A 12,464-nucleotide genomic window follows, 5' to 3' on the forward strand; every position below is an offset into this window, starting at 1 on the left:
CTTCCACTAGAAGCCCCTCTGTCAGTCCAAACACTGTTTGTACTTGTATAATTTGGTCCTTGTACATAACCTGCACTAATTCTTCCACTTCAAAATATCACAGGATTGCTTACCTTTGTTTTGTCACACATGGTATGTGTGATTGTCCTGTTGTGCGACCCATATTACCGAAATACGGAGAACTTCGAAGGATCAAATGTCGAAAATGGTTTGCTGGAAAGCCATTTCCGACATTTGATCCATGTGTTTGAATGGCAAAAAAGCATTCACTTATTTGCCATTCAAACACATGGTGAATCAGCATTGTCGTTTTTTTGTAGCCATACTTTCGGCGTTATGCACATTGGACACACGGTGGACGACAATTCAAAGGTAACCAGCCCAAATCAGCTTTCTTGGGACCTTGCCATATATGTTCTAGTCTAAGAATCCCCAATTGGATTCTTTCCTCATTTCTAGCTTCTTTTTAACTATCTGTCTCACTTGAAATGTGAGGTCAGTTGTACTGTATTCTGATCTGAATCTGGAGTGCATGCTAGAGCTTCATTTTAATAAACATACTCACATATGAGCTACTAAATAAGAGACACTGCTCATCCTTAAAAAGCAGGCTATTTGAAAAATAACTAACATATTCTCTCATTAATAATGATGGTCTACTTTTAGTTCAGTCACCATTCAAGCTCTCTATTACAGAAAAAGTCGCAGCCACACATTGGAACAATTTGCCTCCCAATATTAGACAAATAGACAACATCAAACTTTTCAAGAAGACATTCAAATCACTTTTGCATGACCGTGATAAATGTTGCTGTTTTCAAAATGGTGGATAGTATCGCAGTACGCAGATGACTCCACACTCATATGCTCTGCTACTACCCAATCAGAACTTCAGTTACTAACCCAAAAGACCTTTAGCACAGTTGAAAACTGGTTCCTACAAAGATGTCTTATCTTAAACCCTAACAAAACAAAAATGCTACTATTCAACCCCACTCGCAGTACCTCTCCACTTAACTTTACTATTACCTCAAATAAGGGAACTATAATATCCCCAGAAACAACCACCAAACTACTCGGAGTACTAATAGATAATCACTTGTCTTTTGAACCTCACATTAATAACACCATAACAACAGTTAATAAGAAACTAGGTTCCCGCTATAGAATCATACCCTTTCTAACTCCTCTAGCCAGGCCCACCATTGCTCGCACACACCTTATCTCTACCTTCCTGTATGTCTCCCCTATCTATACCAAAATATGCAAGAGTAGCCTGAATAAACTGGCATCCTTCTACAACAATATAGCCAGATTCGCAGCAGGATCCTCCTATAGAACTCATCATTGTATCAACTTGAATAAACTCGGATGGCTAGAACTGCCAAATCTAATACTTTTCAATCAACTAACAGTAGCCCATAAGATTCTGTATCTACCTCAGAATACACCCATACTCACATCCCTAGTCATCCCCTATAACAATCTCAAAACCTTATACTCATCTAACAAACTACTTGTACAAATATCCAAATCCAACAATTCAGCTGGTGACACCCTGTTCTCTAATACAGTAGGCAAGGCCTGGAACAACCTTCCAAATCAGCTAACCTCACTATCCTCTGTTAACCTATTTAAAAGCAAGCTCAAACACTACCTCAAATCACACTGGCTATGCCCCTGTGATAACCCAGACTAAACATCATACCCCCTTCAAGACTCCCATGATTCCCAGCCTCTTTTGAATGTTACCTTGTCTTAACTCTCTAATAGCAGTGCACTTGACCTTACTGAGGATTCTTTCCTCATGTAAATATGTATATACTGTGGTATTTAGGAAAAATGAGTTCACCAAGAAGAAAAAACGTTCCGGTTAAGGCTGTCCCATATATGTTACTACAATTCTGCTTCACCTTCGTCGTAACCGCCAGCATACACCATACAGAGGCGGAGAGTGTTTTAAATTAATACTTTTAGACTTTAATGCAAAAACAAAAAACAACGACAGATTCTGATGAAGTCTCCGTAAAGGAGACGAAAGCGCTAAATCTGATTGTCCGTTGTCGTTGTTGTTTTTTGTTTTTGCATTAAAGTCTAAAAGTATTAATTTAAAACACTCTCCGCCTTTGTATGGTGTATGCTGGCGGTTATGACGAAGGTGAAGCAGAATTGTAGTAACATATATGGGACAGCCTTAATATGTGATATACATTTCGGATCTTTAACCAATATTTCAGTAAAGGTACAGATATTAACAGCAGAGAAAAGCTTCTAAATTACCCATTTTATTATTGAGACTTCTGCCATTTAGGAAAGTCATTTTCATGTTGGATTTTTTAGCTTTTCTGTTATTAGTTTCTTTTCAAACTCCCTTTTGAAATGTTGGCACTCAAAATGCTGACTGCAGACAAGCAGGAAAAAAAGGACTGAAAATGCAGAAGAGTGAATATCAACATTTTGCTTCTCCTAAAAATTTCTTTTTTGCAGGGGCAAGCCCCCCCCCCCCCAGACTTATATATACCAACTCCAGATCACCATTTTTCAGATTAAAGGGAATATTCCAAGAAATAGCCATCTCGAAATTAGTATACGCAAGTCGATTTTTTAGGCCATTCAGTTTCAGCATTACAAGACTCCCTAATGCAGGTCTTGACATTTCAAATGGTTCCCTTCTTTTTGTTTTGGAATTTGAAACTGTAAAGCAAAAATACCATTGGGATTTGAAATTTCCTCTTCAGTACAAGTATTCCCAAGGGAGAGAGATGAAGCCCATTAGAGGCAAAGCTATCTGGCTGGCTGCAAATAGTATGCCAGGCAGGCAAACACTGAATCCCCTATCAAATGGCACTATGTCCTTAACCAATGATTGTATATCAAAACAAATGGCACCGTGTCCATAACCAATGATTGTATGTCAAAACTCTCTCATGGGAAGTCGTGTAATATAAAGTAATGGGAGGATTTTGTTGAATAAATGTATTACTCCCATGTTTGGAAAGATCCCACCTTATCAGCTTCTTAGGTTATTCATTCCAATATTAACAATGATGACATTATAATTACACTTAAGCCTCTTTAACCTAGTTGAGATGTTCCTAATTTTGGCACGTAGTAGACATGGAATTGTAACAAGCTCCTTACAAAGTCTAGTGAAGTTTATGTTTGCTTTATGCACAATGTAGTTACCATATAGAACTAACGATATTAAACAAAGAACTCTCATTTATTCATTTGAGGACTAGTGACTGCATTTACTGACTAGAAACGATATATGAGGTAGTTAAATTTACAGTATATTTTTAAGGGAAAAGGAGGCCGGCCTGCTCCTTTCTGCTGGCGGTGGGGTGGTGATGGATGTATTCAGGGGCACACAATGATGTGAAAGGGGTGAGGCAGGGCTGACTGTGCAGAAATGCCCCTTGCAGAAGTGAGGGACACCCTTCACTGCAGCCTATTGCATTCTGCACTTTGCTGAGTGCAGGGGGGCAGTGACAACAGGCCTTAGACGAGCATTAAGCAAACCTCAAGCCACCATTATGGCTGTCTAAATGATGGCCCCTCCTAGCTGACTTCCAGTGATTAGAAACAGATTAGTTGATTGGTGAGATGAGGCTGATGACTGACAGACAGTGGCAACAAAGAATATAAAAACAAAAACAAAAAAGGAATTTGTTTGTGATGAAAATGTTAAACTCATATTTTCTTTTTGTAATAAAGTGAAATCTCATTTTTTCTGCCTGCTTTGTATGTTTTTGACTTTTTTGAAACTGTGCAGTCTCACTATAGTCCTTTGTATAGCATATAGGTTTATGTTTGTTTAGAATAACACAACAACATTAAATGATCTTCTGCCACACAGCAAACATGCATGCTTTAGAGGAGAGTTAACAAATACTCTGTTAACAGCATCTTATACTGCTTGCTGTTGTCATTCTAACGTATCTTTGGCTACTGTTCGTTGATACATCTAAGTTTAATGCTTGTTTACATGTCCAATATGGTTTAGAGAGCATTTTCCTTTATATGCTTATACTACATATGCCACACAGATCTATTTTTTCTTCCCCCATGACCATCTTGCCTCCCTCCCTGCATTGGCTCCATATACCCCTTCATTCCCCAAGAGGCGAGAGCACTATGAGTCACTCATTCCTTCCAGGGCAAGAGTCAAGCCATAAAGAGTGGTAGGTGGCTTCCTTATAACAATCATTACATGTAACATTCACTGCACATTAATTATTTCAATATTTTATCATTACTAAGTCTCTTTGAAAGGGACATTTCAGAATTATAATCTTGTAAAAATTCTGTCATGGTGTTATCCAAAGTTGTGCTGTGTGAAATTTAGCTATAGTTTATTTCCTCAAAATCATACAGCATAAGATGCTTCATAATACAGCACTTTTAAAAGTATTTTTCATTATAAACAGGCAAAGAACTCCTCACCCTTTTTCAAAATATGGCAGTAGTCACACGATCACCTAGCTTAAGATTTAGCAAAGGCGCTCTTCTCACTTGCTGTATTTATAATCAGGGACGGCCTTTGGTCAACTGCTGCCCTTGGCAAAAGGGCTCCACAGCACCCCTCACACCATCTGCTGCCCCCATCCTGGTCTACCTACACCATCGATATTACTTTTGTTCTCCCTTTTTCTCACAGTTTTTCTTACGCTTCAGTTTTTTTTCTTGTAATCGTTCAACATATTTTAAAGAAACCATTTCTTTAATACAAAAAAATAAATGCCTTGAAAGCTCCCCTGCTAGAGAAGCACCCTAGTTGGCCTATGCCTAAGGCCAGCTATGTGTATATTCATTTTCACAACTTTTTTGCTAACTTATGTTGTTTTCTGTAACTGGAGCTGGCATTGCACATCTGAAACGGCCCTGCCATTAACTTGTGTATCTCCACAACAAAACACTTTACTGTAAATGATTAATGTATGGTGTCAGAGCTGTTGCTCCTGTCACCTAAATTAGTAGCGTAGGAATACAATGCCTCTCTAAGATGTTCATAGGTTCATAGGTAGGTACTAGGCTATCGGCCTTGGGGCCTATATAAGCCTAGCCAAAAAGGTTCCCTGGCTTTCGCCACCCAAGAAAATTATTTCTTCGGTGGCAAAGGCCAGGGAACCATTATGTTAGTATGAACACACACACACACACACACACACACATACACACACTTATTTATCCATACACAGTTCAGGGTGCACTACAAGATAGCACAGCACTGTATATATTTGATATGATTTGTTTGTTTACCAGAAAAGTCAAGAAGCCCTAGTCTGCTTACACTATACAAAGTGAAGAATGCCAGACTCAAACACAGATGTGTAGGTGATACATATCAATTTTTCTCAAGAAAACATTTATGAGCCTTGCTGATCTTATACCAACGACTTGCCTAAGAAGTGTGACTCTCAGGATACCTTATTCTCACACTGCCATGAATCTTTGCCTAGAAGTGTGACAAGATTTTTTGGTATGTTTATGCCAGAGCTGTAAAACAAACTGTCCACTAATCTACAATATCAGATATCCACATTTCAGTTTCAATTAGTGCTGAAGGAATTATTCTTACTAATAGTCGGTACTAACATTTCAAGAATAGTAATGTATTACACCAGCATACAAGGTTCTACAAAGACAGAGGCATATTTTCCTGAATGGTACTTTTGAGCTGTGTGTTCCTGCTGATTTCTGTGTACATACCCTGTATATATATATTTTACCATCATTTCCTTGCCTGTATTTTATACTACTAACATTTGTCATTTTCATGCTGGTAGATGTGTCACTGAAAAGCCCTTTGTACTTGCTTGTGTCATCTGAATGTGCTGCAACTTTGAAGGAAAGTTTACACTTCCGTCCAGTGTAAAGAGACAGCACCCATTCAGTGGGATTGTTGCAAATGTCCTAAGATGAAGTTGGTTAAACAGTCTGGAACTGCGTCTGAAGCAGAGCCTGGTCTTTGTCTAAGTTTATACACCTTTCCCTCCCAATTGGCCACATATTATTCATAGTACTGATGTTTTCTGATCAGCTTCTCTTCTTCAGCGTCCTTTTCCCTGACCTCTAAGTTCTCCCATGGTAAAAGCATTAGTTGACTTAGCCTTCTCATGCTGGCTGCAAAACACCAGGCCAACTTTGTTTCACCTTTCAGTTCTGTTCTCCCAGATGATAGCAAATTACTACATACTCTTGAGTTGAAGTCCTTTCATGTATTTGTCAAGGATCACTCAGCACTGACAAGCTCAGTTCAAAGGGGTCCTAAGCTTAATATGATAACTGCAGATATTAATAATTCTGAGCTGTTACATTTTTGCAATTGGTTTATTAAATATGCGTCAATACATATTGTCAGTAGTGAACGAGTTTCACAATATGCTACACATTAGTACCTCCAAGTCATACCTCTCAACTGTTCAGATTTTCACAGCATGCCAAGATTTTTGCCTCATATTTTTGGTCTATTTCTCATAAAATCTATGATTTTCTGGCAAATCATTGGGATTATTTGAGGATTGAAGTCACTAAATAATGACATACATTTAAATTTCAGACTTCATACCCTTCAGAAAATGTATGTTAACACAAATCCTGTTACTCCAGCAACCTTCTAAGTTTATATGAACACTATTTAAAATCTGTTCCTATTTTTGGGCCTTTGTGCCCCCATTTCATCAAGCTTTGTCCAGATGTCTTGCACTAACAGGTTGAGAGGTATGCTCCAAGTACTTTGTATGTGAGACAGCAAGCTCTGTTAAGTGTGAACATTTCCCAAACACCTTCAGTGATGGATAAATGTGATAAGGACTGTCACCCTTCTCCAATGACAGACAGCTATAAGGGCTGTCACCCTTCTCCAAGGACACAGCTATGATAGGGGCAAGTTGCTCTTTTCCAACATATAATACTATAGAGGGGACAATTCAGAACACATATGGTTTCTAGAAAGTGTGATGTTGCAGGTGCTGTTATTATTCTTTTGTTAACCAGATAAATGAATAGTACCCATTAGGTAGTTTTAGAATACACAGTTAAAATGCTTATTACTGTCCACATTTATAAGTGTGATGCAAACATTATCACACTGAAGTCTGTTTTAAATTTGGGCAATTGGTAAGAAATTTTTTTACTTTGACAAACTGTTAGAAGTCAAGTTTGGAGTTCCCCTCTACCATTCTCTTTTGAAAAAGAGCAGAGTTGCCCATCCCACTAAGCTGTGTTAGTTAGAGTGCACGTCATAAGAACAGGAAGTATCAAAGGTATGTGTGTGCTTCTGGCTTCCCTTGCAAAAAAAAAAAAAAACATAAGCTACCAGCATGCACTGTACTTCCTTATTCTCATTTCAGCAAAGGAAAAGTCTCAGAAAGTTTTGGTTTCAGAGACAGTGGCAGTTTCATTGTTAATGTGACGGTGAGTGTATAATCTAACAACATTTATTTAACAGTGCTGATAATAATAATAGAAAATACTTCATACCTGTTTTCTAAGACTCACACCTTTAATTGCAGTTGTTGGATTTCTGCTTTTTTCCTGCTGTTACTGTGTTTTGGTAAAGTCCAGTTTTTGTGTTGTCACCAAGAGTCATAACAAACCGTTTTAAAAATAACTTTATATTTGTAAATACTTTAACTAATACATTATAAGAAACCTTAAATCTCCGTAAAAGGACGTTTTTTTCTTGTGTTTGTGGTTCTGTATGAAAGAAGGGGAAGCATTTTGAATATTTTCTGTTTTTGGAAACTTGAACAAAAATTGCTTTTATTTTTGTCCGTTTTACTCATTTTAATTATAGAAGATTTCCAAGACAGGCCTTTATTTTTTTAAAAGGTATTATGATAATTGTGGTCTGATTAGTGATCACAGTTATACATCATGTAATGGTGGATCATGGAATTTGTTATAATTATGCAGTCTGTTAAGTTGTACTGTTTATACTGAACCAGAAGGTATGTCTTTTTCAAGTAGGATGTTTATGACTGGTTTCAATGAAAAATACCTTTTTGCAAGATTTTGAAAAATGTTTTGTTTTAGAGTGAATCATAGGCTTGTTAAGGTGATTCTAATACACTGTCATGTGGAACAGAAATAAAAGAGAAAATTAATCATTCACTCTGTTGTTTAGTTGTGCAGAGAATACTTGAAATGACTCTCTAATTAAAACAGTGGGTTACTGATACAGGCAGCCACCAAGTGGTAGGCAGAGAAATGTGGGCTGGCCAGGGTAATACAGCAAGCATCTGTCACTGCAGTCATGAAAGGAGAATATCACATCTCATTGCCTTTTCCAACGTGCTGACTCTTTCCCATCAGGTCTGTATTACATTTTATCAGTCCATTGTATGCTTGCCTCCATCAAACAACTTTTCAATAAGTGGTTGAGGGTGGAAACGATGCATACTTGCCAAGTCTGTTGAAACACTGGGAGGTACACACTTAACCTGTATTCTACTAATGAAGTAAAAAAAACATCATTTAACATAAATTGCAAGTAAAGTTTGCATACATTACTGGAATTAAACATGCTCTCCTTAGGGACTGTGTTGCTTTCCATGGCTACTCCACACTTAATTGTAGTGACTCTGCCCAGCTCTCCAGGTTTCTTTCTTTCTACTTTAGTAAAGTAGGACATGCTTAACCCACCAGTGTTCTGCTGTTAAGTTATAGAAACCTGTCATCTTGTATAGCTTGTAAAACTGAACTTGGAGTGTTAAAGCACATGTAAAAGAAATAAAACATCCTATGCATCAGTGCATGTTTCCTCTTGCCCTTGTCACAGAAATATTGTCCTGTTTTACTGATTTACTAATGATGAGAGTGTTCAGTATCACAGTATTAGCAGACATACTTGTGGATCGTGCAGGTTGCTCCATGCACTAATGTTTTTAGACATAATAAACTGTCATTGACGCTTCATTGCTATACCTGAAGTTAGGAAGAAGCCCAATGTCCTCTTTTAGACTCACCCAATCCCCCCTCCCCACTTCCAGTACCATTTGGAGCTGCACAATCTTCTTAATCTGTGACTAGGAGAAATGTGTCTTCCTCCGTTAGAGTTGCCTCAAACTGAAAATGGACATTTATAATGCAATTCTATCACATTAGCCAGTTAATTTTTACTCAAAGGCCACTTCAACAAGTTACCATAACTTAACCATGTCTTAAAGTTTTGAACTGACATTTCATTATTCATCACTTTATGTATTGATTGCCTAGATGGACAAATGCAACCAGGCCCCACTTTTCTCAGCTGCAGCCTGAGCCCAAGGGCACATTACCCAGTGAAAACAAATGAAGGGTTCCAATTGCAGGGTCTGTTATCTTAACAAGTTGCAAATTAAATGATTGAATATATCAGAACATAGTTATAACTAGATACAAGTAATGTATATCAGTTCAAAAAACAAAGCAGTAAATAAGGCCACCTCAGGTGGCATAGAGGAATAAAGCCCTTACTATGCCCTAGGTGACACAATCTCGGTTAGCGGTTTATACACTTGACAGAGCTGCCATGAAGGATAGGCATACACATCACAGGTGGAAGGAAGAAAAGCTTGTTGCGAGTTGTAGCATTCCTTTGAAGAATAGAGGAGGGCTTTCAACCTGATGAAAGCTACTACCATTCAGTGGCTTGGTGACACATGGCACACCAAGCCACTGAATGGTAGTAGCTTTCATCGAGCAAGTGCAAAGGAGCATAGAGGAGAGTGTGGCTTCCACTGTGATGTGGGTTGCACATCCCCCCAGCCCAGGGAAGGGGTAATACATGTCCACATTGCCAGTATGTCGACAAAGAAACAAGCTTCTCTTTTGGCTGAGTCAATAACAGTCCACCAAGTGGCTCTGAAAAATGAGTTTGGCTCTAGATGGAGTGGCTTAACCATCCAGCAGACTCAGGGGCAAAAAGCAGAAAGAAAATATTAAATATAAAGCAATAAAAAAGGAAAAAGGTTTATATATAGCTAGGTTAAGACAACATAAGGCAATCGTAACTTGAGATGTCATCAATATGGGGAGTACCTTATCAGTTATGGGAAGTGTTATTACAGGTTCATCATGAAATGTGATTTTACATACCTAGTGCAAAATTCTTCTTCTTGGTGGACCTGCTGAGTGGCATCATTATAGTTTATGAAGCTGTGCCCTCGGATGGTTATTCTGAAATCCAGTTCCAAAGTTATTGACAGTAGGCAATGATTTGAGTATCATTTGATTTGGTGAATGTTTGGTCATATTTTGCTTATTCTATCAATGTGATTATATGAGACCAGTTTCATGACCTAGTGATCTGTCATTATTCAAGTATTTCCTGAAAGCGTACTGCATGCCTTTTGTCAGATTTGTTCATTCAGACTGTGGTACTTTGTAAAGTACAGGCTTTAGGTTAACTGTATGAGAATGCACCCAAAAATCATGGCTAAATATTAAAGTTAAGAGACTGTATGAAGACTGGTGAATGGTGGCATGTACTCAGTGCTATGCCCTGTAAGTTACAAAGTAGCCACATCTTGGTACTATGTCAAGGATGTGGCAAACATTATCCTGTTTATACAGGAAACCCTGATCTTACAAAAAGAAATATATGCAGCAACTACATGTTCACCATTTGGAGACAAATTGTCTCGTGACCCTTATCTGTTTGTGAAGTGAGATCCAACTATGAGTATTCTCAGCACATATAATAAAGCCTAAAAAAACAGAGGAGGGAGAAGCATGAGCATATTGTGAGAACTACACTTGTTTACCTTTTTGCAGATTTGAATATGTTGCCACGAAGGTGTTTGGTTGGATTTATATTTCAGTACTGACACTGTTGTGCAGCTTGGGGGGGTGCATTCCTGAGGTGTCACATGTGGATTAGATGTTATACTTAGGTCCCATGTACAGGAGCTGGTGGTAGCTGAGGGGAATGCAAAGGACACATTACAAAAAAGGCTGGTACTTTATTAAGATAACCTTATTCACATAATTATAAATTTACAGTTAAATTTTTCTTTTACAAATTAAATCAGCTCCCCACTCCTTTTGCCAGAACTAAAATGTTACCTTCTTTAACGCACAATGCCATTGTTTACAATACAATAATTCATAAGAGTACTGTTTTCCTGGAAATCATAAAGGGAATTTCCCTGGTGTCCTGACAAAATTTCCCTGAGTCAGTATGAATAACATCTTATGCCTCCATAGGCTATACCTGGTGGGAATTACCTCGTCGACAGTTTATAAATAAGTAAACAGACAAGCAAGCAGACACGTTTCAGAACACTTCATGAAGGTATTAGTTGCCATTTCCTTACATAGATTACAGCTATTTCAACAGTGCTAAAAAGATGTGATTTTTACAGCATGTTATTGCCATAGTATAGTAGCAAGAGGAGTACAGTTTCATTACTTTTGCTCATATCCCTTTGTCTTCATCGTGTAAATATTTAAAAAATTTCCTAGAGTATGCAATTCCCCCATTTTCACTTAGCTTGCAATAATATATATTGTCAAACCTGTATAAGAAAAAAACATTTACAGCATATATTTGAGCAAATTATATATGAGCAAATTAAATATTTTAATATATAAAAGAGAAGGAGAAGACGAGAGGGAAGGCATGCCCGGACGCAGGAGGCGGAGGTGGGTTAAAATTGTTCTACCATGGTGTGGATGGGAGGAGAAATGGGGCAGGGGTTATCCTGAATGAACAGGATGTCAAGAGTGTTTTGGAGGTGAAAAGAGTGTCGGATAGAGTGATGTTTATGAACTGGAAATTGATGGTGTGATGATGAATTTAGTGCATATGCTTCGCAAGCTGGGTGTGCAATGGATGAGAAAGAAAAATTCTGGAGCGAGTTAGATGAAGTGGTGGAGAGTGTACCCAAGGGTGAGAGAGTGGTGATTGGAGCAGATTTCAATGGGCATGTTGGTGAAGGGAACAGAGGGGATGAGGAGGTGATGGGTTGGTGTTGTGTTAAGGAGAGGAATGCAGAAGTCAGATGGTAGTAGATTTTGAGAAAACGATAGACATGGATGTGGTGAATATGTATTTTAAGAAGATGGAGGAACATAAGATGCCCACAGGTGGATTATATCATATGCAGGAGGGCCAGTCTGAAGGAGATTGGAGACTGTAAAATTGTGACGGGAAAGCATAGTTAGGCAGCACAGGATGGTAGTCTGTAGGATGACGCTGACGATCAAGAAGAAGGGGAGGAGAGTGAGGGTAGTGCTAAGGATCAAATGGTGGAAACTGAAAAAGGATAACTGTAAGGTGGAGTTCAGGGAAGAGCTAACACAGGCACTGGGTGGCAGTGAAGAGCTACCAGGTAGCTGGGCAGCCACAAAAGAGGTGGTAAGGGAGACAGCTTGAAAGGTGCTTGGTGTGACATCTGGAAAGAGGAAGGAGGGCAAGGAGACCTGGTGATGGAATGAGGAAGTATAGGAGAGTATATTGAGAAAGAGGTTGGGGA

The 12,464-nt window shown here is 38.5% G+C and overlaps 1 protein-coding gene across 1 annotated transcript in view; it reads left to right on the forward strand.

Moving 5' to 3' along the window:
• Positions 1-7,314: 7,314 nt before the first annotated feature.
• Positions 7,315-12,464, forward strand: part of CASP8 (caspase 8) — a 456,587-nt gene continuing 451,437 nt past the window's right edge. The window contains exon 1 of the mRNA XM_044060507.1: positions 7,315-7,419. The gene's annotated coding sequence lies outside the window, so the exon portion shown is untranslated. The remainder of the gene's footprint in view (positions 7,420-12,464) is intronic.

This window comes from Protopterus annectens, chromosome 2.part0 (genome assembly GCF_019279795.1).
Source record: "Protopterus annectens isolate FY-2018-M chromosome 2.part0, PAN1.0, whole genome shotgun sequence".
Classification (NCBI taxonomy): Eukaryota; Metazoa; Chordata; order Ceratodontiformes; family Protopteridae; genus Protopterus; species Protopterus annectens.